The sequence below is a fragment of the Strix aluco genome, chromosome 22, assembly GCF_031877795.1.
Source record: "Strix aluco isolate bStrAlu1 chromosome 22, bStrAlu1.hap1, whole genome shotgun sequence".
Lineage (NCBI taxonomy): Eukaryota > Metazoa > Chordata > Aves > Strigiformes > Strigidae > Strix > Strix aluco.
This window is the reverse complement of record NC_133952.1, coordinates 4,846,049-4,870,365: the sequence shown is the minus strand read 5'-3', so window position 1 is coordinate 4,870,365 and position 24,317 is coordinate 4,846,049. Positions and strand designations below refer to the sequence as shown.

At 46.1% G+C, this 24,317-nt stretch overlaps 1 protein-coding gene across 3 annotated transcripts in view; it reads right to left on the bottom strand.

The window, feature by feature from the left end:
* SPSB1 (splA/ryanodine receptor domain and SOCS box containing 1) overlaps positions 1–20,659 on the bottom strand; it is a 38,973-nt gene extending 18,314 nt beyond the window's left edge. Inside the window, exons 1-2 of one of the 3 annotated variants that reach the window (XM_074848212.1) lie at positions 20,521–20,659; positions 9,921–10,043 (exon numbers count right to left, since the gene is read on the bottom strand). The gene's annotated coding sequence lies outside the window, so the exon portion shown is untranslated. Of the gene's footprint in view, positions 1–4,925; positions 4,946–9,920; positions 10,044–20,520 lie in introns of those variants that run through there. The other 2 variants (XM_074848211.1, XM_074848213.1) reach the window with 2 other exon arrangements.
* Between the last annotated feature and the right edge of the window lie 3,658 nt (positions 20,660–24,317).

The following is a 24,317-nucleotide window of genomic DNA, read 5'->3' as shown; positions in this document are numbered from 1 at the left end:
ATTGCCCTTAGATAAAAGCTTTCAGAGAATGCAGCTGTCATTTTATCTGTACAAGTAGCTTAGCAACTCCAAGACAGCCAAGTGCTAATCCAGCCAGCATGGTTGAGCTTATCTTCAGGACCCGTAGGTTAGATGGTTACTCAGGAAGAAGTCCCAGGGTCTTCCAGAGCTCTACTTAGTCCATCCTCTCAAAAAGTCATGATAAGAACAAGCATTTACAAAGTCTGCCTTTGAACATGCCTTAAAACCTAAATTGTGGAGTTATCAACAAAGGATGGTCCAAGTCGTATCAGGAAAATTAACAGGAATGACAAAGGACTCAAGAGGTACCTGCCCTGACAAAGTTAAACTACAACAGCGGTCTGACTTAGCTTCACATTCAAAAGTATTTCAAACAAAGCAACTTGATTGGTCAGCTACTCAGGACACATTGTTGAAAAGTGATCTGGAAGTGGGGAGAAGGAGGGGAAGCAGGAGAGTCTACCCTTTCACTGTAGTTACTGGACCAGAGAAGGATCAGCAGGTCAGGCCTCGTTCCAGCACAATAAGAGCCACAGTCCAACAGTCTATTAGTTACTGTTTTCTCTTCTTCCAGCCCTTCCCATCCCACTCCCTCACACTGCAAGCATTACTGCAATCACACTGAAGACTGAATTGGGGAACCGATCCAGGAGGACTGTGTTCCCCAAGCTGTTTCACTACCCTGTGCTACAGACATTTGCCCCAGCTCAAGAGGAACAGAAGCAAGCAGCAGTTATTTTGACAGCCACTACCCTCCAGAAGCCATTCAAAAGGTGGAGCAGTAAACTCCAGCTTTGGTGTTTGAAAAATCAAGTCAGCACCTGGCCAAGTTGCCATGCCTGCCTAATGTTTCTCCCTCCTTCCCTCCAGCACTGGAGCCATCACATCCCAAGATAGGCTGCATTTAGAAAGGCATTTCCTCCACAATTAAGCCACCATAAATTTTAAATAGTGGATGTTTATGTTCAGAGCTATTTGCATTAAAGCAGCCCACATAATCCATAATAAAACACCCTCTTGCACAAGAATTCCCTGCTTTTAGTTATTTCCGCACTTATTAATTTGCAGCCTACAAAGCCCACAGTCCATCCCTCATGTCCATTTCATTATCTTGATTCATTAGTTTTGTCTGATAATCAGTAGATGGGGAGGGGAGCAGTGGGTGGAAAGAATGAATCGTGATGTTTCTACCTCTGTCCAAAGTTTCCATTCCTGTATTAAAAGCCCTTTTTTGCTATGCCTGCAAGGATCAGCCAACAAAACAAGCCATCAGGACAAAGGTTTTGTTAACAAAGTACTGCTTTCCCCTTGAAACAGTTAACAAGGAATCACTGCACTTTACTGCTAACAGCAGCTGCATTAAAGGAAAACCATGTTCAAGTTCTCAGCAGTCACCTACCAAAACTCCCCCTTCTGTCTCCTTCCTAGGTGACAGCAGGGCAGAGCAAAGACACTTGTACAGCTGCATCTTGTGCTATCCTCTCCCAGTTCATGGGAGGTCAGCCTCCTATTTTAGCTATCCTTTGCCTAGAAGCAAATTTTTAGAAAGCCTCTCTCATACGCTGTGTGTTTGAAGGAATGAGGGAAGCAACATGGTTGGGCTTGTCATAGGCTTACGACTAAAACTGTGGTATCCCAGTTGCTGGAAGTGTTAAATTAAAAGTCCTAATTTTTTTCCAGCTTAGCTGCTGTGCTGCTTTCAGTGGGCAAAGTAAGGCAATGCACAACCCCTCCATAAACAGAAAGTCCATTGAGTGTTGAATGAAGTCACCTAGTACGCACCAAGGATTAATACCTGCATGAGAACAGGAACTCAGCCCTTACTGTATTAGTCATAGATCTGGGTATTGTAGACCTGAAAAGCAGCATTTTCGCAATCAGATGGCTGGAAAATGTAAGGTACACAGCAGATTGTGAGGACTGCAATCCCTGCTCCTAAAAGGAATACAGCATACTCTGTCAGTAGACATGTAGAATCCAGCCGAATTCCTTCTCTCAGGAAAACCATTTGCAGTTTGAGCTATTTTAATATTAAGGTTGCCCAGCTACTGCCTCCTCCTTCCTTTTTTTCATTTTAAGATGTCACAAGCACTGCTAACAGCAAAGCAAAAATCCCCGCAACAGGGCAGCTGCCAAACACCAGATTACTCAGCTTGTTGCCTTCAAATAGGTTTATGAAGCTACAGTACATGTATCTACATCAAATACATCTCTGCCAGAGGGGAAGTTGTGCAAGTGTCTTGTACCGCTCATCAGCACTACGGAAAAAGCATAGTTGAAATCTGGGCCATATACTAGAAACAAACAATTCTTGGTCCATTACAACAATGTGTCTCTGCTCCCTCCAAGCAGAGCATTAGATTCTTACAGCACCACAAACAGAACACTGTTCCCTGCAAAAGAGGGCAGAGCAGCACATTCAGTCACAGGAAAATCAGGGCCTTATGGTGCAGAACTGAAGTTCTTGCTTTTCCCCCCATTTAGACAGGCAGCAATACCACTACCAACCTACCACGTAGGAGAAAGCATCTTTTGTACAAGTAGGTAGTCAATGAAAGTGTTGCACACTTCTCAACAGGACCACAAACTACCTACCGAGGAGGAAACTCCAAGGCCCAGCACACTTGATACCCAGCAGGGCAGTATTCAGTTCCTCCTCACAAAAAGCTGCTTTGTCCCTGACATTTAAGAAAGCAAAAGTTAACTTTCCTTTCTCCTCCAGTTTTACAGTTTACATTTGCACCCTCAGCAACTCAGCTGGCATCCTTTTCCTCACATTCAACAATCATGCTCCACTTCCAATTTCATCCCTTTCATCCTCCCTTTTACAGTCTGCATTTAGTCACCGTGTTGACCTCTACTGTCACGGCAATCCCACCACAGTCAGGCCGATGGATGTAGAAAGATCCCACCCAACTATGCATGCCTGCTGCTGTTTCTCAGGGAGGAAATAAGCCAGCCCCTCAGTCAGGAGATAATGAGTTTCCTGACTGAGTCTTTTCCACCTGATCAGATATTATGACAATCAAATCATGAGACATAAGAAAATTCATTTTATAACCCTGAAGCTTAATGCAGTTAAGGACCTCCACATAGCTACTACCTCTTCCTACACGTGACCAGTGCTATAGCATAACCCAATCTATGCAGAGCTTTAAGTAGAGAAAAGGGCAGAGAAGGATGTAGCATAACAAGCAAAACTTCTCTCCAAGCTCTTTCCTCCCACCAGCTAAAAACCTGCTGCTATCAGTACCTTGTCACCAGCAGCCTGCACATTAGGTTTTCTTCCACCCTTTCACCACCAGGTCAAGAGATGAAGTTAATTGTGCTCCTTTGACCTATCATGGCAGTCATGTCACTCTTTAGAGAGAGATTGACATCAAACAGTCAAACTAAGTGCCAAGCCTAGAAGCACTGCAGTTCAGTAACTGTTGTTTTACATCTTATCTTACTGAACATCATGTAACAAGCCTGAAAGGTAGACAGCATGGCTGCTAAGGCCTTGGGCAGGATTGCTTGGGAAGAAGAACCATCTTCCAAAGCTGCATTTGACTGATCTTAGTTATACCTTGCAAGTCAGATCTGTCATCCTGTGGATTTAAGGGATATGAACTTTTTCCTACAACACTGAGCAGAACGATAGTTTGCCTTGTTAATCATTCCCCCCACATCCCAAACATCTTTTAAGGACAATTCAGAATGCTGCTCCTTCCTATAAAGCCAGAAAGCAGAGGGAAGCTGCTTGGCCAGTGTACTGCTACTTTCTTAAAACTTAGTCCTTCACAGCTCCCTGAGAAAAGGCCCCTCAGTTACGTCTGTCCTACCACCTTCTTTCAGCATCCCAGAAGGGACAAACAACTAGCAAGAGCTAGCTGCACTGTCCAGCCCACAGCTAGTCTTCAAAGGATTCAGAGGCATAGCATTGTACCAAGTACTGCCAATTGCTATGACAAAATAACTCCCTATATGATGACCTCTTGACACATGGATAGACGGGCTCAGAGGAAGATAAAGCAAGCTTATGTGGCTGCTTTGAGAGCCCAGACACACTGGTGTTCTTCCAAGGACAGCCTCCTCTCAAGAGAACAATACTATTGTCAAAGCAAAACGATTTGCCACTACTACGTATTCAGCAATACTGCAGGATAGGGGGTAGTTATATCAGAGCCAAATTCTGGTTTGTAGCTCACCTTTGACACTGAGACAAGACTGGAAGAAAGCTTTTTAGTACAAATGTTTCATTAAAGTAGAAAAGTCTTAGTAGTGATGCTGAGACTTGAAACAAATAATCTCATCTCTGTTGTGGGACAATCTGTAGGACAGAAATTGGTTATGAGAGTTTCTTAGACAAGCTGGAAAACAAACAAGCCAAAATCCCAGATTCTAGCCTGGCTATGCAAGTGAGTCTTGTGTCTATCAGCTAATAAAGTAGCCTACCCACTTCCAGAATTTAACTCTTCTGAAAATGCAAGATGACTATACAAGCTTATTTCACAGAAGAATAGACTAACTCAGGCTGGAAAGGACCTCAGGAGGTCTCTAGCCCAATCTCCTCCACAAAGCAGGGTCAGACTAGGTTACTCAGAGCTTTATCCAGTTTACTCTTGTAAACCTTCAAAACCAGAGACTGTACCACCTCTGGGCAACCTGTTCCAATGCTTGACAAGCCTCATGGTGACAAAACTGCTCCTTATACTTAGGGTTATGCATCTTCCTCTCTGTTCAAGCCATTTCAGTTTCTTAATCAACCAGTTTCAGGTTAAATTTAGTGTTAATTAGTCAAATTCTAAACAAGTGCACATAGTTCAGCCTCTGGTACTAGCTCTTACTGCCTTCTTACTGGACAGTGAATGACTCTTAAGCAATATAAACATAGATTTAGTTCACAGGTCTTTTTGTCTTACCTTGCCACATGGAAAAAATCAGCATCCCTTCTACAACGTATACCCAGATCTCTATCCTGGGCATGTAAATTGTTGAAAAAGAGGACTGAAATTACATCCTCATGCATAAAGACCCAGTCGATCTTTCACAGCTTAAACTACAGATTCAGGTCTTTCCTGTCCTGAGGTCTGTGGAGACTGAGGGTGTCACCACTGAAGACAAAAACCTCACATGAGGAGACAGTTGAGTCACTGAGGAAGTGATTTTTTTCATACTGTTTAGGAAACCATTCTGTTCACGTAGCAAAAGGATGTTTTCAGAAGTCAACACCCCTGCACATGCATCCAAAGCAGGAGCTCATCACCCAATCATGACAGGTTCTTTAAATCAAGTTTAGGCTTCCTAACCTGAAAGCCTGTCCGATTCTTCAATGCCTCCAGCACCTGCCTACATGCAAAAGCCTTCTGTGGCTGCCCTCAATAAGTCTGGTAGTTTCAGCAGGACCAGGCAGACATGAAATAAAAACATTGCTACCTTCAAAATGCCTTTTGCAATTCATCTCCAAAGGCATCTGACTTCTACCATTTTCTGAAAGATATTTTCCCTAGCCCCTACTCTCAAATGAGATCTTGGACCCACTAGCTACACATTAGATGTGCCTCTGCTGCATCAAGTAGTTCTTGTAACATGCTAAATGATGATGGCAACATCTCTTCTTTCATGTCCTGACCACTAGCCAAGCCAGTCATGGCCTAAGTTTAGAAATTCTTCATTCCCTAAAGTCACCTGCTACATGAGCAATGCCATGGCTCAGCCTTATCCATCAGCTGCCCTCCCCCTGAGGACATCCCCCTTGGAAACAATCGTCCCAGTGCATGCAGCTTAGCCACATCACCCTTTAGGAAGTATTGCACCTTACAGGAACAGAGCTCATCTTTTTTAAGTGAAAAAGATGAAAGCCAGAACCTGGATGTTCATACAAACCTCATGCTCAGTACAAGTCTTTGAAGGCAGGAAGGCTAGTGAGGGCAGGGTGGACTGGGAAAAACAACACTGTCTGGCTAGAGGATACAGATTGCTTCACTACCACAATGAAGTGTCTGAAGGCTTGTGTTCTCCTCAGCTCCTTCCCCCTGCTGTGCTCCACCTTCAGCTAGGCGGCTGGCACTCTTGTGATAGCATTAGCCACACACTGCAGCTTATAATCAGCTGGAAGGAAAACCATCTGCAGGAAAACTGTGCATCAGCATCAATGTCTGCCACCCTCTTCCCCATGTGCAGCCCCATCTTGAGAAGCTCAGCTTCATCTATACCTCCCACCCAAAAAAAAGTAGTCACTGATGTTCCCAGGCAAGGAAGGCATGTTAACTTAGAGCAAGCAGGGTTCAGGAGCTTCCAACCCTCAGATTTGCTTCAAAGGAACACAGAATTACCTTCAAGATAAAAACAACAGTTTTATTATCAAAGTTAACTAGGTACTTTGCTTTGAAATACAACTTCTTCCCCTGCATCAAAGGGCTGTTAATTTTACTCTTGTAACAAAAAAGTAGAAGAAACGAAAGCAGCATCTGCTTGGAAGAGATGAATGCAAGATAAAAGGTGTCTGTGACAGAAAGCTGGCAGCAGCCTTATGTTTTCTATTCAAGTTTGATCTGGGAACAACAACTCTTGAAACTTAACAAAAGCTGTGGAAAAACCCTTTCCAAATGCAACAACATAGCCGGAAGATGCAATTTCTCTTCTCCAATTGCTGCGACAGCCAGTTGAAGTGAAGAGTCCAGACATATCCAAACTTGCTATCCCAGTGCAATCAAGCACCTTGGCTTGCTCAAGTCCACAGTATCCCCCCCATCTTCCAACTCCCTCTTCCCCTCCAAGTCTCCAGATGGAAAGCAGTTTCCTAGGGCAAAAAAGCAGAGTCACACCGTGGCAGCACACCTCCAGAACGGTTGGGCATAAATGGCTTGCAATCCAGCCAGTAGCTAAAGGAAAAAAAGCCCTAGCATTTCTTGTCTGCCTAGTACAGACTGTTCTTTGCAGAGAGAGTCAAGTCAGGATCATCATGAGTTTGTTATATAACACAGATTTTTTTAAGAGATGTTCAAGTCCAGTCCTGTAACAGTAACAGAGGCACTGAAGTTTGTCACAAGTGTATCACGAGTAGATCAACTGTGCTCTGTTTTAAGTGGATTTACTGACACTTCACACATTAGGGCAAGAGAGGGTAGCTTTTACAGCACTGAAAACACTTGTACACCACAGCATGGCTGCTCTTCCAAGGAGCTTCCACTGGAAACAAACCAAAATTTACCTTCTGCAATGCCACTCCCACCATCTAACCTGGGAGAAGAAAACATAAGCATCTTGCTCTTGTCTGCCCCCTGCCCTAGTACCTCTGAGACAAGTCCCTCTAAATATCTTTACTGTGCAGACTCATTAGCTTTACTAAGGGTCACCTTGATCTGCCATCTTGAGGTTTTGGGTGGGGAAGGACTGTTTTCTGCCCTTTCCCCATGCTTTTCAGTAGCATCAAGTTTCATCTGCTAGAGCTTGGGGCAAGCATCCAGAGAGGACCAGATAGTTAGCACAAAAGTGCAAGGTACAAGCAGCTCACCTAAAAACTAGCTATGAAACATGGATCCAATACAAGATTTGCAGAACATAAATGCTGTGTTGATTACCATACACACACATTTATTGTTTTACTTCAGCCCAGGATTTCTGCAGTGGAAGCATAAACCCCATCCTTCCACTGATTACCCGTTAATATGGAAAGCTACTTCTATCTAACCTTTAAACTGTTTGAAACTCTCCAGCAAAGAAAATCCAACATAGTGCACTCTGCCTGACCCGACCCATTGCCAGTTTCTAGAAGGATGTGTTCACCTCATTTCTGAGGCAGCTGCCAGAAGCTATACAACTCAAACATGGGTTATATGAGCAAAAACCCAAAAAAAGAGCCAGATAAACATGTAACAGACTAGTGCCGAGACATTTGTCAACATTGAGCAAACCACTCCATCAGTATGCTTAGTAAGGTAAGCCCTCCACATCCAGGAATACACACAAGCAACAAACCATCTCACAGCAGCTCTCAATAAAGTGCTGAACTAAGAGGATATTCCTGGCAGACAGATCACACAAGAGACAACTCACACTGCCAGCTTTACTGGAACATACACAGCAACTCCCCAAAGCAGAGCATTCTGGGATAATGCCTCACTAGACTTCTGACTTGTCATTAGCCAAAAAAGTTTAATGATATGGTTGGACTCCGTGTTTAAATATAATTGACCTGGGACATACCATAATTAGGAAAAGAGACATTGTACATCTCAGTGAAGCTTACAGCTGGGCACAGTCTCAGCATGATGAAAGGTTTTGCTTTCACCATTACCTGAAAGGGTCCTTGGAAATTGCTATAGTAGTTTGAGATAGGCAGTGACCAAAAGCTTCAGCTGGGTTCTTACATCATCCAGCAAAAGGCTTCGCAAAACACAGCACAACTCTAGAAAGCCTTTCTAGCCCGACTGCTTGAAGTTTTATCCCTACACAAACGCAACTAGACAAATCAGATTTAAAAGTGCAGAGCGCGCCAAACTGAAATGGATTAAAGCACATTATACAAACTGTGGCTGCAGGAAAACACATGCTGCCTTCAGAGGACATCTGCACTGTAAGGTGGCCAGATATCCAAGAGCAATTTTTTCCTGGAAATCACAGTTGTGGTAATACAGAACAAATGTTTTTGCCAAAAAGCATGACCAAACATGCACCTACAGCACTGTTCAGAGTTGCTTCACTACCGGTTAGTGTCCAGAGTGGCTGGTTCAAGTGGCAAGGAGTGAAATTTGTCCCTTACTCTTACTAGGACACACTCGGAAATGCATTCCTAAACAACAATTTTGCTACCTTAAGCTCTGTAAATCAAGAGATACTTTAAGTGGCTTCCTCATCACTTCCTGTGTGCCAACATCAAGCTGCACCTCAATCATTTAGTTTGAGCAACCAAGCAAATCTGTATGATTAGGTCCAACACTGCTAATTTACATAGTGGTAGTACCTCTCCGTGGGAAAAAAGTGAGTATGAAGTAACAGTTCACATAAATTGCTTCAGCACATGCCACTAGAACTGCTTAGGAGATAGTCACACTCTGAGCCGTGCAGAGAGGCTGTATCACTGAAGAGACAGGATATATTGGCTCAAGGGACAGATCTGTACAGGCTTTTTGATGGTAAACAGCTTTAAGTGTCACCTTTTCAGACAGCACCTAAAAGTACAGAAACTTTTACTCTGGGCCACTTTAGCATAATCATCCAGACTCATAAGATTAAGTCTTGTACGGAGCAGTCTATACCCAGCCACAATATTTCTCCCAAATCATCAGCTTCCAAGAAGTCTCCCAGGTCAGCATCATCAACAGTTACATCAACAGACATGATGCTGGAACATGGAAAGACTGCAATCAGAAGTATCCATGACAACTTCAACATCAGTTTGAGAAAGGATGCTGGAAGGAAAGTTTCTGTAAAAGAAATGGAATCTCCTCCTTTAGGTATCAAGCATCTACCCTGTTTTCAAGGCAGAGCACCATACCAGAGATCTCAGTTTAAGTTTATGTAGGGACGCTTCCGGCTTTCTAGGCAGTTTAGTCTGACAGCAGTACAATATTGTAACCTTTGGCAAGGGCAGTGAAAAAATGTTTAAACGTTCTTTCCCTGTAAGGATTCTGCCCACCAATAAGCTTAATTTCAGATACCAAAGTCATACCTAAAGCCTTGCTGCTCTTGTAATTTACATTCAAGCAATAAGTTTTCAGAGGTATTTTGCCCTCTCATAAGTGAAGTAACTGAAACAGTCTGCAGCTTTACAGAAGACTTTCCTCTGCTCCCCATAACTATGAAACAGATTGTCTTGCGTAACAGAGTACACAGCCACGTGAGATAGTGCCATTTAATGCATAAGTCCAGTAAGTCTTGCAAAGCTGAATGATGCAAAGATTTTGATTACCTACCTGCTAAGACAGGTACTGCAAAGGTGGTAGCTACTAGCACATGATGTTCGTAAGAAAGGTTCCATAACACCCCAGGCAGCTTTGAAAAGATCTTTCCTTTATATTAGGAAGCAGCACCATCTCCTGCAGGGAAGGAAAGGGATGGCCACTGCTCAATGTCAGAAGTCCATTTGGGGGTAAGAGGGGATGCTGATGGTTTTTATCCCTTCTGTGTCCACCTTCCAAATGCCCCGACACCACCACAAAATCCTGAACAAGCAGAGTTTGAAGAACACATGATCATATCTTCCTTCCCACCCTAGGGCTTCTCAGCAGACTAAACTGCAGGTTTCCTCTCTAAAACAGCAAAATTCCAGTACCTGTAATTAAGCCAACAACTTTCTATTGTGACTATTCCAGAGATTGCCATCCGAGTCCTCGCCATTAAGGTTACCCATTTAAAAACCTCTTCAGTGTAAGAGACAAGAAACAGCACAATAGTCAGTGATGGGACAAGTTCATTAGATATAAGCAAGCCTCGGTTGTCTTATCTAGGCATTAAACAGCTGCCAGTACTTTTACAGTTCAAAGGCAAGACAAAAGCTGTACAGTCAACCTATCCTCCCAACATACCACAGTCATCATAGGTCCTCATAAGTCAACATGCCTTCTAAATAAGTGTTTAATATAAACATTTGTACAGTCACTTAATTCCTGGTGAACCAAGCTATTTCATGTGGGCCACAGAAAGCTCCCATGACATCAATGGAAAGTTTCCAATTAGGAAACCGAGTTTGAAACACATTAATAGAACTTAAGAAATAGGGAGAGGAAGAAACCTTGCAGAAACAGTCAAAAGATCTGTTCTTAAATACACACTCAATATACTTCAGAACAAGCAGAACAGATAAGCTGCCTTGCTTTTTCAGAGTTTATTGAGTAAGAATTGTAGAGATACAAGCACAGTTATGTTAGCTGCTCCCTTCAGTATCTAAGTTTCTGTCTTTTCTAAGGCTGGGCAGTCTCAGCCAAAGTATGTTCAAATAGTGTTTGGCTGCTACTGACGTCCTTACTCCTCATTTTGAGGAGGCTGGATGGCTTTGCCAAGATTTGCTGTGTACAAGCATCAATTTGAAAGTAATGAGAAGGCCACTGCCACCCACCACTCAGTGCACCACAACCTCCCAAACATGGAATAGATATAAACTGTCTAGAACATCTAATGCCTGGAATATTAAACAAAGTCACCACATCCAACAGTATTTTCCTTCCTTAAAAACCTCACACCAGAAAAGAAAACCTTACCTTGCAGTTTTATTTCTACAGTCAATTCATTACACTACTACTAATGCTCAATGAAAGTTTAAACTCAAATCACCCTACACACCCATGCCCTACAGATAATCCCAACGCTTTGGTGATACCATACTAGGCCTTGAAAAAGTTGCCTACAGAGATATTCACCCTGGATAAACGTATCTAGGCATGTATTAATCAGACTGTCCAGCTTTTTCAGACTAGCAAGCAAAAAAGGGTTACTTAGGCTCAGCACTGTGCAAAGCCACCTCTTTCCCTGCTGCCAGCCTGCCACCTGCTGGGCCACCTGCCTTGTCCACTGGCCCGAGGACAGGCCTTCCTCTGGACACCCACTCAGTACCACAACCCTGGGCCTGACATTTCCACAACAAGCTCGTTTTGTAGGCATCTTAAACATGCCAAAACAAGGTTTAAGAGTATATTGAACACTGCATTAGCACAAAAGGCACCTCAACGGTAAAATCACCAATAAGCCTTATGGCATACTGTTCTGCACCTTGACATGGAGAAGCCCATAAGGCCAAGTGTTCTTTTGAGAACACTCTAGACCGGGGACTGGCTGGCATTTTTGGTAAGGTTTGAAGACAGCCTAATCCAGATAACACAAGAACACATGCCTCCAAACAAGTACTGGTTGTAATACCTTAGTCCTTCCTCTTCACCTTAATGACTATAAGCTTGAAAACCATCCTCCTATCTCAAACATACAGGGGGATTTGCCTTCAGCCTTAATATGGTCTACAGCCCAGTGCCCACTAAGGTCCTACCTGCATCGAGAAATCTCTTCCCACTCTAAGAGCCATTCAATTATTGTTTCTTACCAGAAATAGTGAAACTAGTAACAGCCATCCTTTTCTGCATTTTCACAAAGTATTGCTACACTTAACCCACAAAACACAGACCAGCTGAGGATAAGCCATATATCTTATCTTGCTCTTTTACATTTCTAGATGCATAGCAAAAGCCATGCCACCATTGTGGCCTAAAGCCCAAACCTCCTTCTGCATACTAAGCTTAGTCAGGGCACACCACACATGTCCCATCAGCAATGTGCAGTCAATGGAAGTTCTATTTATCCCCACTATTAATGTGCTGTCACACGGTTGTGCCTACAGCAATCTAAGCTGTTGTACTACCTAGAGGGACCTGGCTGGGAAGGGACCACCAGCATGCACTTACAACCATATCCCTACATCAAGGGACAAAGATTGAAGGCACCTCATAAGTCTCAGCCAGATTCCTTTTTTGAGAAAACATGTACAGCAGAAAGTCCTTATAGGAAAAATACCACCAAATATGTATGCAAGTACACCTAACAGCAAAGATCCTCCTCTTCTGAAACTAATAAGCTCAGTAAAGCAGCAGATTCACCGGAGTTCCTTGTAGGCAAACATCTGGGAATATCTGCCATCCTGGAGTGACACAGCATACCTGGCAAGCTTCCCCTAGTAAAACACTGCACTGCTCTGGCTGTGGAGCAAGCAGGGAGGGTAGTTACACAATCACAGCCTGCTTGCAGATGGGTTATTTCTCCTTCCAGGCTCTCTCTAGTCAGGTGTCCCCTCCCACTTAAAGTGTTGACACACAAAGCTGTGCCTCTTGCAAATCCAGTTCAGTGTCCACACACCCGGCTTTATCTGATAAAGCCTCAGGATTTAATGTTATTCATGCCAAAAGTGCAGACTCGGGCCTGTGTGGGCACATACAACCTGCCCCTTCAACAATCTCACTGGAAGGCAACATCCTACAGCCACTTGGCATGCCTCATACCCAGAGGATCAGAAGCACTTGAGGAACACCAGTACCTCAATAACACAGGAAAGATTCATTTGGAGAACGGGCAGAGTGAACCTTCCAGGAAAGCTCTCAGTTCCTTCAAAAGCTGCTTCTTACAAACACCAAGGAAGTTAAAACTATTTAGCAGCTTGTTGCTCCTTGAGTAGATCATCTCAAAGTCAATTAAGGCAGATACAAAGAATGAACTACAGTATCCAAATTCCAGGATGAACCTCAGCCACTGAAATGGGCCCATATTAATAAACATAAGATACACACTTTGCCCTTTCTTCTTCTCCCCATCCCAACATACAGCAAAGTCAAACCCACAACTTGAAAAACCAGTACCATATTACCATGCTGGTCTGCCTTCACTCCCTGGATTTCCACCATTACCCAAGCTCACAAGCACTTCACAGCAGATTAGCTGCCCCTTTTTAACTTCCACACAGCAGCTGTACATTGGCAAGACAGTGTGCCACATACCTAACCTTACAGCAATATCCTGCTGAAATCAGTGCCATGTGTGCAGCCCTTCTGCCCTTTTCCTCTTAGGCTGCAAACTAAGCTATGCTAGCAAGGTTGAAGAGAGGCATGTGCCTCAATCAATACCAGAGTCAAGTCTGAGGCTGAAAGCACTTATAACTGCCTGTCTGATACTGTTGTGGGAGACACACACAGCACTCCAAAAAAGCTGTGAGGTAACAGGGAGGAAAGCAATGCCCTGGCTCACAAAAAACCAAAACATGTTCATTAGATTGATTCACTCCCACCCCCAGCTCATTTTGTTCCAGCTGGAAGTGCATAACATGCCACATGGAAAACCCCAGAACATTAGCAGTGAAACTGTGCTGGACATCAGGTAAGGAAGCCAAGTGTTCAGAAGTGCAGAACCTTGACAGCAAGCTGTAGGCTCACAACACAGGCATGAGCTGCTGCAGGCTCTGCTATCATATAACCCCAGAACAGAAAGTCCAAGCAACTTTCCTGCCCATAGGAGTCAAGCCAGGTACTTTCTGGATTCACACAGGCCCCAAACCTCTTTTCAGTAAAAGCGTCAACAAGTTTCTTCTGCAGCTGTTCAACAGTTCATAGGAACTAGGACATAAACACTCTCCCAGTTGAGCTTACCCCTTACCAGCTGGTCCGCAAAGTTTTAGGTATTTCTTTATATGGGCACCACTTGAAGCTTCAAGTCCCAGATGTACTAGGGTTCTGGGCTTAGTATGGAACAAAGCAATCCTTCCCTCATTGTCCAAGCTGAATAAGCGTGGCCAGTTCAGCCTTTAAATAGCACAGGGAGACTGTCTATCAGAGAGATAGGCCCCATGCAGAACTGCTGGCAACACAGCACCAACCCCATCCATTCCACATACCCAGTGTCCCAATTCCCTCATAGACCAAAGACTGTTTGGAGGCATTTCAAGGGTCATTATTCTTTTCTCACCAAGAAGCAATGCTTCTCTCCCTGCAGCACAGCCCACTAGGCTACACCACTACAGACTCAGGGATCCTGAAGCACCATTGACAATGAATTAGGATATCTAGCTAAGAACTGCACTCTAGCAAGCTCCAGGCCTTCCTTCAGGCCTTCCAACACTATAGTTGGAATCCAGGCATTTTTCACATCTCTAATACAGAGTTTAACTTCCAAAAGGCCATTCAAACCAGAAGTTATCAAATGTTTAAGCTAAGAGTTTCTAAACATCTGAGACCAATGTAGCCTTCTCATGTAGAGAACAGCTTGGCCTTACCCCTTGCTTGCTTTTTTTGGCTGTTTACCATCTGTGGCTCATGTTCTTTAGAACTAAGTTGTTTCTGCAGTTTTTGTGCAACTGAGTGCCTTTGTACATTTATGGTGTCAAGGCCCCATCTGGGATCTCCTCAGGACAGATTCCTGACTTGATAACATACCAGCTCTCCAAAGAAAGCAGTTTGAAACTAACATCTACACAGCTGCTCCGACTTACAAGCTTCATCAAATTCCCCTCCCAGGCTAAAAGAAAAAGCCCATGTTTGGTAACTCCATTCAGACATTACCACCTTCTGCCCCAAAGCTCTCAAGTCAAAAGCTGTTGCTCTCACTTTGAAATCAGGCAGATGGTGGTGGTTTTTGGTTTGGTTTTTTAAGTAAAAACCTTTCTCCTCCCAGGGTAAGTTTTTCAGGTTAAAGGCCTTACTATTATACAGTAGCAGCCCTGCTTCAGTTTGAAGTCTGTCTTCCCATGTTCTAGACAAGGAAAAACTAGTAGAGCCATAAGATAAGAAAGTGTTAGTGAACAAGATTCTCCAGGGTTAAGGAAAAAAGGTAAGGCAAGAGCAGGTGGCTTTCCCTATTAAGATCAAAAAAAATACATTAATCCAAAATATCTTTGAAGCTGAAGTTCAATAATGCTTAAGCATAAAACAACGCCAGAAGGGAGGAGGGCAAGACATCTACCACATGAATGGAACACTGAAAAGCAAATGGCATGCTAAGCCCCCCACCCCTAGCTGTGGCACTTCTACACTGTGGACAGAAGTTTCCCACCTTTTCCACCCCATTGCCAGAAATCCCCGCATCACAAGTCTTTTCTACTCCAACTGCTTTAATGAGTCACAGGGTAGAGCTCATAAAATAAAGCCTGGCATTAGTATCCATCCCTGCCAAAGGTGATCAGACAAGAAAAGCATTAGCTTTATTTTCTTCCTTTTTAAAAACCCTAAAGCAAAATGTTGAATGATTGAAGCAAGGCCACACATCAAGTCAGATGTATAGAAGGGATTAGCCCACAGCTGTCCCTGGCTTGCAGCCCTACACTCATCCCCCTAAACCACACTCCCTGGAGCACACACAGTACTGTCAGACTGCTACAAGCACCAGCTGGCCTGGAAAGCTCTGGACCTTAACCCAATCCCAAGCATGACAACATGTGACAAAGAACTGCCCCCAGCAGTCATGAGACAGCACCAAGCACCCATCTCACCAACGAGCACTTGCCTCTGATCATCCCAGTGCTCCAGGTCCAGAGCTTAAATGTATAGTTCACACAAGAAACTCTTCTTCCCTCTGTGCTCTTCCCAAAGAAGGGGCCTCTGCAAAGGCAGCCTGCAGTACCCTGGCAGTCCACTGGGCTGGGACAGTTGTACTCAGTTTCAGCTCAACAGCAGGACATTATTCATGGTTCAGCTGACTGTTCTGTCAGTACCCTTACTCATTGCCTCTACGTGCTGGGAGTGGACCTCAATATAGCATCCAGCTCACACCAAATCTATTTTACTAGGGAAAGTCTGCTGTATTTCCGTCCCTTAAACACTACAAAGTTAAGGCAGTTGTGCCACCCCACAGCTACAGAACAAAGTGGCTCCCATACCAAATTAACACCCAGAATGAAGATTTAAATCACATCCACTGTATAAAAACACTCCTTAGTCTCACGCTGTTTCCAGGTGGACAGCTCTGGAGCATCAGTAACTCCTGAGCCTCTTCAGGAGCAAAACCATACTAGTGCAGCCTGCTTCCAGGGCTCAGAGAGGTTTGTTTGAAGATCACACTGTATGCCTGTTCCAGGCAGATGGTGACAGACCACCTAGTGACTAGCTTAAAAGTCACTATTAGAAAGTTCCTGGCTTTTAAATCTCCCATAATAGGATCCATTTGCAACAGACATTTGGGTTGAAGAAACCTTCATATTTCAAGAAGGAAAAGCAGCATCCAGCTGGAATGACTGCAAGGGAGGGGAGTCAAGCCTTGCCTTGAAGATTTGTTAGCACTTTGGTACTTGGTCAGTTATTCCCATCACTGAACAGGAGGAAGATTTCAGTGCCACCAAGAACATCAATTCCTACAACTAAGTCAGGGAAGAATTGTCAAACAAAAGCCTACCAACACTGGCAACACAAGCATATAAGTGTTTACTACAGAACTGCAAGTTTATCAGGGAAGATAACTGGGACAAAAAGTCAGTGAAAGAGCTAGACTGCAGATGTCCATTCTCTTGCTCTCAAACTTTTCCCTTGTGACATTTCTGTGAGCTTCTGCTGTGTCTGCACAAAGAGCTTAAGTGTTTCAGTCTGTCCTTCAGTGGAAGGATCAGGGTAGGTAACAGATTGTTCTTACCTCTCAGCTGTGAGGCAAGCAGAAGCAGACATACAAGAACATCATACGAGTTCTCCCAATGGTATGCACCAAAGCAGACATCCTGGTTTCCAGTAGCATACTCACATCCTTCAGATAACTTGGTTTGCCCTTCTCTCCTCCCATGTGTAAGACAAGGCTGCATCTCAGTCACACTCATCACTACATTTACTACATTATATTTAAGTTCTACAACTCACTGTAATTCCTCCAGGAAGACATCCTGCCACTCAAAAGAGTGAGTTTCCTTCAGTCTCCTACCATACTCAGTTGCTCAGCAGGACTGCTGGATCTTTCTAAGACAGATCCATTATATATTCTTTCTAGGCACACCCAAAGTATGATCACCTGGAAGAGAGTTTCACAATCCATGCAACAGACCAATTTACTTTAGACCAGGAGCTTCCAAAGGATTACCTACATTGGCAGAGCAGTACAGAGTTAAAAGGGAATCTACGAACCACCCCTTCCCTACTTCTTTTAAAGAGGTGACCCTGCTTTAGTAGTCCCTGGGAAAACAGTTAACAGTGGCACTTTTTCCCCACCATGTGCTTGGGAACTGATACTTTTAGGGTAGCCAAACGCACTCTACTGAGTGCAACAAAACTTATCTCCTGTAGCACACATCCCACCTTCGCTAAGAACAACTGCACTCACACCCCGGTCAAGTCCATCCTCCCCCCCAGCAATTCTTTATTGAAACAGTAGCAACTGTAGCAGTTACTCAGGTGGAGTAACTCAAGGGAAGATTTTTTGCTGTTGTTGCTCAGAGCAGCGTAGTAACTGGAAGTGAGTCAACACCTTGACATCAACCCACCCTGCGATGACCACCAGCAAAGCAGTCCAGTGACTGCAGTTTGGTAACCTTGGTTCTCAGACACTTACTCACTTTTATTCTGCAGCATTTCACAGCTTTGTCTGGAAGCAACTTGTATCTTGTACCAGCAACTTAACTTGCTAAGTCACACCACATGCCTGCAAATATAAAGGTGGCAGGGCAGCAGTTTCAGACACATACACCGGCCTTTGGCCAAGTCAAGGTTAGGGAAACTCATACCAAAACAGAGCTTGTTAGTCTAATCCGTGCAGGTCTAGTAAGCTGTTTCTCCACTGCTATAATGGTACATCACTCTACTAGTTAATACATGTACTAGCCTCCTTCCACAGGACATGAAGCACAACTCAGCTGAGGTCATCTCATTGATCCTCCCTGCCAACACAAGCCCTCAGTGACTCCAGACTCAGTCAGTACATGTATACTACAGCCCAAAATTCTAAAGCACAGCTTGCACTGGCCTATCAGAGCTAGCCTATCAGGTGCCAATTCCAGTGTATTCAGTGGCACCAGCCACAAAATTGACTGAGCCACAAACCTCAGACAACAGCCACAGAGCACACTCGCTTCCACATCTTATATTCTTCAAAAACTACATTGTGACTTGGAAGATTAGCTGTCACTGCAGTCTGCACTCATTCACGAAGCCCAGCATACAGTATCCTGACTGGCTTCCAGCAACTTCATGAATTCTTAATTAGCCCTCACAAGACAGACTTGAGAAGACAGGCAGCCCTTGCAGACTTTCACCTCTTCCAAGGAAAAGCAATGTAGGGGGCCAGGGGGAAAAAAAAAAAAAGACACAGGAGAGCAACAAGCAGCACACCTTTTCCATATCCAGGATCTAGCAGCAGCAAACTGACTCCACACAAATATAGCACGTATCAGCTAGCCGGTTCCTGGAACACAAACCCACATCTCAGAAGTATCTAGCATAAGTTTACAAACAAATTCCAACCACATTATAGTGCACTTCAGTAACCTCTAAAGCAGAGGACAGAGACTGCAAAAGCCTGCTGCTGGTGTACTGCAACAATACGATGCCCCCCAGAGGAATACAGTGCTGAAGTTCTTGTCTTCGGGGGGGGGAGAAGAAATTGAAAAAATTGCTGCTTTATGCATCCATCATCACAACTACCGAGAGCCATGACAGGACCAGTGGCCAGGCATACTGACAGAGCAGGGAGACAGCGCAGTAGCCACTGGTTGGCAAGGGAAGATGCTCCTCCACAAGCCAGTTAAGTGCTTCTCGGCATGGCCATTCGCTTTGTAAACAGTAGCACAGCTCCATCGCATTCCCAGGCATTCCCTTATCAACTCACCGGAGTTCTCCTCCTCGTAGACTGGGATAGGCACTTAGATCCCATCCATCCTATATGTCTTTTACTGTAAGGCTCTGGAAACGCCACATAGCTTGGTCCTGGTAATGCAGTCAACTCACACCCAGCAAGACCAAGCTGCCTATATTCCTGTGCTTTGCAAAGCATAATCTGGTGTAGAAATCAGACATTAGAGGGGTGGAAAAAGCAACGATTGCTTCTAGGACAAAAAGCTCATAAATTCATCCTGCATCTCTATCAGGAAAAAAAGAGCTGATCGTTCTCCAAGGTAGCAACTCCCTTTTTCACAATCATTTTGTAAACTTCCTTATCTTGGGCAATGGCTCAGACAATTCATAGGTTTCTAATCATGCACGGCCACCACCAGTCATCAGCCACACTGAGCACCTACTTCTCAGTCAGGCAACAAGGAGAACAAATGTAGCACAAGGCTACAACACGAGTAACCTCTTCTCCTAAGAACAGGCAAGTGCTTCAGGTATGGGATTGTATAAACTCCCATTGTATTAGCGTCGGTTTAGGTACTAAAAAACCAGACGTATTAATTAGGCCTTGTAAGGTGAGCTCCAGAGACCACCACTACAACCGCAGACACTGAGCAAACAACCCGACTTCCTTAATGAGTTGAACATCTCTGAACTGACATGATCAGTGTTTGCTTTTCAAATCCACACGCAGCTACGCCCGCTGGCCCCTGGCAGCCCCCCCCCCCCCCCCCCCCCAATCTCACGGCATCCCAACCGCAGCCCCGGAGCCTCGCAAACGCGGGGGGTCCCCTCAGGCCCCGATACCTCCTTGAGCACCGGGGGCCCGCTGAGCCCCAGCCACCGTGGCCGCGGCCCCACCGCCACCCGCGCTCCGCGGGGACGGGGCCTCCCACGCCCGTGTGCGGCCCCACAGCCAAGGCGAGACCGTGGCCGAGCCGCCCGGGGCTCGCAAGCGCCTTCGAGCCGCTCGGGTGAAGCCTCACCCCGGCCTGGCGCTTGGGGTTTTTTTTCAAGTTGGCACCGATTCCGGGCAGCTTGCGCGGGCGAGCAGGGAGGAGAGACGCGCTCCGCGCCTGCCGGGAACGGAGGCGCCTCCGCGGAGGGAGGCGGAGACCGCGGCAGCCCAGAGCCCGCGGCAGGGAGCCGGCCCGGTTCGCCGCCAGCCCGGGGAAGAGCCGCGACGGAGCCGCCCGGGCCCGCGGGCACCCACCGCCCGGCCTCGCCCCGCACCGCGCCCGCCCGCTCCTACCGTTCCCAGGCTGCCGGCCGGGCCGGGCCCCGCCGGAGGCTGCTCCCGGGGCGGCGGCGCGCAGCGGAGCGCGGAGAGGGCAGCGCCCGCCTCTCCTCCGCCGCGGCGGGGAGGCTGGAGCCGCGGCACCCCAGCTCCTCCCGGCGCCAGGCGCGGCAAGCGGGGCCCGGCCCGTCACATGGCCCAAATAGCGCCCGGCCGCGGCCCCGCTCCGCCCCCGGCCTGGCCCGGGGCGCGGCCCCGCTCCGCCCGGGCCCGCGCCCCGCCCCGCCCCGCCCCGGGCAGCCCGCCGCGGCGGCAGGGGGCGGGGACGGGGGCGGGGAGGGGCGGGGGCGCGGAGGAAGCGGCGGGGACGGGTGGTGCCGCCGAGGAGCGGCCCCGGGCCGGTGGCTCGGTCCCGGGAGGAAGGACGGCAGCTCCGCGCTTCCGCACACGGTCCCGGTCCCGAGCAGAGCCGCCCCGGGCGGGAGGAGCTCTCCGCACTGCCGGGGGGGGGGGCAGCCTCGGCTGGGTCCGTGCGGCCCCGCTCGCTCCGCGAACGGCTAAAAATAGCAGCGAGTTGCGGGCTTAGCGCCGTTTGAGTGCTTTCCGGGCAAGCTGGTCGCTTTTTAACGAATTGCATCCTCAGTGTCCTTACACATTGACACAATGTCGCAATATTTGCCTTGCAAACCCTCCAGGGAACACGTGTTTGCTTTTTCAAAACTGATTTGTTTACCAAAATAAATCGGGGAAATACAATTCTCTTCATTCCAGTCTTTTCTCAAAAAGCAACTTTCTGGATAAATTTGACCCAGTAATGTCTCTTTGAGATGATTCATTTCTCAGTATTCCCAGACAAAAAGAGTCTGTTTGTAGCAATACTGCTTGGAGCTATAAACCAGTGGATTGTCATAAATTAAGCCATATTGCATGGGATACCTCCAAGGACCACCTAAGAGCTGCAGGAAGTGGTATGAATGATTCAGGAGGTGGCAGCCTGCCATCTGAGTCAGTATGGAACAAATGCCCCTGCATGCTGCTGCAGTTATTGTTTCTTGGGGTTGGACACTAACATCGGGCCTTGACCAGTTCTCATCGCTAATGGTCTTGGGGCACATGTGAAAAAAAAAAGAGCAGGGTTAATTTGTGCATCCTCATTTTTATGTCCCTACTTCCAGAGGACTTTTCTTTCATGTCAACTGAGCTTCATTTCCAGCACGGGGCCTTAATTCAGACAAGGTTGAACTATAAACGTGTAAGTGCATTCTCCTTACCTACCTCTAATTAGAGAGGATACTCAGCCATGTTCCTCCTGGCTGTGCTCCTCTTAGGGAGTGGGGAGGCGGGTAGTAAGCAAGGTGGCTCCTGGGTGTATAGGTGTGCTGGATCTCTGGGGAGGCTGCCAGAAGGAGGTGTACTCTGCTGAGAGCTGAACAGGCTTTTTGTCATGTTTCATGGGCCATGCATTAAAGTACAACTTAGTTATACCCGTGCTTACAAGGGAAAAAATCCTGCAGCTGCACATGGGATGAAATGAAATGAATTGCGTCGTCCTCAGGGGACCATAATAACCACTGCTAGGTTATTTCTTCCATGAGGTGGTCACAGCAGGATGTTCAGTGACATATAGTGAGGCAGGGTCCAGTGCTGAACCCACTGAACTGTCAGAAGAAGTCAGAAGAAATGAATGTAATGCGAAGGCCAAGGTGGGGTAGCTAGCCTGCTGAATGCTCCCCTCCTCCTCACCCCTTTCGGGCCATGCAGTCAAAGAAATCCTGAAAGAGGACTTCAGCCAAGCGGGGAAAGAAATTTTGCTGAACTCCATGGGACAGGGCATGCATATGTGCATATGTGCATATGTTCATATCTGCATTCATATCTTTGCAGGACTGAGGCACTAATTTGTTAAGCATATTTTGAAGTCCTTGGGGAATAGTTGCTCTATGCCAGCCATTGTGGTTCATTAAAAAAACACATTCACATTAGATTAAATTTATTACTCTAGCTGACCAGAAACACCAGGGAGATTGTAGATACAGCACAAATATGTTCCTTCACACCCTGCAAGATAGAAACAGGAGAAGTTTTATGTTAAATAGATACATATTGGGGTAGCTTTTTCAAAACTACTTTGCTTTGACCTGGTCCTGTTCCCGTTTAAGTCAATTTTCCCCACTAGTTTCAGCAGAAGTTCTTCAGCAATAGTCCCCCAAGTGTGTTGTGAAAATCTCCCCCTTTAAGCTTTTCCTGCAGATTACTGTTCAGTTCTTGGACAGTGTCGTGGTTTAACCCTAGCTGGCAGTTAAGCACCACACAGCTGCTTGCTCACTCCCCCCACCCAGTGGGATGGAGGAGTGAATTGGAAAAAAAAAGTAGAAGTAATGGGTTGAGATAAAGACAGCTTTATAGGATAGAAAAGGAAGGGAAAATAATAAGAGAACATACATAACAAGTGATGCAAAGTATAGTTGCTCACCACCCACTGACCAATGCCCAGCCAATCCCCAAGCTGTGGTGTCCATCTGCCAGTTCCCTCCAGTTTATATACTGGGCATGACATCATACGGTATGGAGTAGCCCTTTGGCTCGTTTGGGTCAGCTGTCCCAGCTGTGTCCCCTCCCAGCTTCTTGTGACTCCCAGCCTCCACTGGCAGGGCAGCATGAGAAGCTGAAAAGTCCTTGACTTAGTATAAACACTGCTTAGCAACAACTAAAAACATCAGTGTATTATCAACATTATTCTCATCCTAAATCCAAAACACAGCACTGTACCAGCTACTAGGAAGAAAATGAACTTTATTCCAGCCGAAGCCAGGACAGACAGTTAGCCAAACCTTGGGGGCCCCTACTCACCCGGAGACCCTGTAAATATTGCTCTGAGGGAGCTGAGGACGGATTCTGACACTGCAGACTGGCTCCAGTGTTTTCCGTCAGCACACTCGCAGCCTGTTGTGTGAATCCAACTTTGTGGAGAGTTCTCCCAGCTCATCTCCACTGTTCAGAAGATCCACTCCTGTCTCTTCTGCCAATGCCAAAGATGTTAGAGGAATGTGCCAGGCATACGTTAGCCGGAGAGCAAGACAAACTGAAGTGTTGTCTAGGGAGACTCCAAAATTCCTTAGAATTGGAGCTCTGTGGACCAGATGCTCCTTTACAGTAAATCAATCTACTACACTTACTAAAGTGCACCTACTTTAAATGCTTTGTTTCATTACTGCCAAGGTGGGAGACTGCTGCAGCATGAGAATCTGACTGGTGGGAGTGGGCCAAAGGTTAGCACGGATCCATAATGTAGAGAGGTTGGCAGTGATTAATTAGTTGGCTGACAGTAACTCTTGATGCCTGGAGATGTGGATGGGGAATTTTCCTCTTACCCTGAGACCTTTTCCTGCCCATCTGCTGTGACCCAGGGGAGTAACAGAGCAACAGCCAGGGCCAGGCTCCTGAGGGAAGCCCAAGATCTCACCTGTGGAGACTCAAAAGCAGGTTCGCCTTGGCCTGCCTGGCCACAGCTCCCCAGGGTCAGCACAGCATGAGCACCTTCTGCAGCAGCACAGACAGGTCACCACTGAGTCCAAGAAAGTTGTGAATGATGTCTGAGAACTGTACAGGAAACTCAGCAGGCTTTAGTCTGCCGGTGAATTCAGCTGCTCTGCTAACTCCACCACAGCTGTGTTACCTGCCTCCCAGCACTGGTCAGCGCTACGACCCATTCTCTCTCCCTGAGCACCTTGCAACACATCACCATTGCCAGATGTGAGCTTCTTTGTCTGAGTGCTACTCACAGGCTTGCATTTTCTTGTGCACTGGTTCCA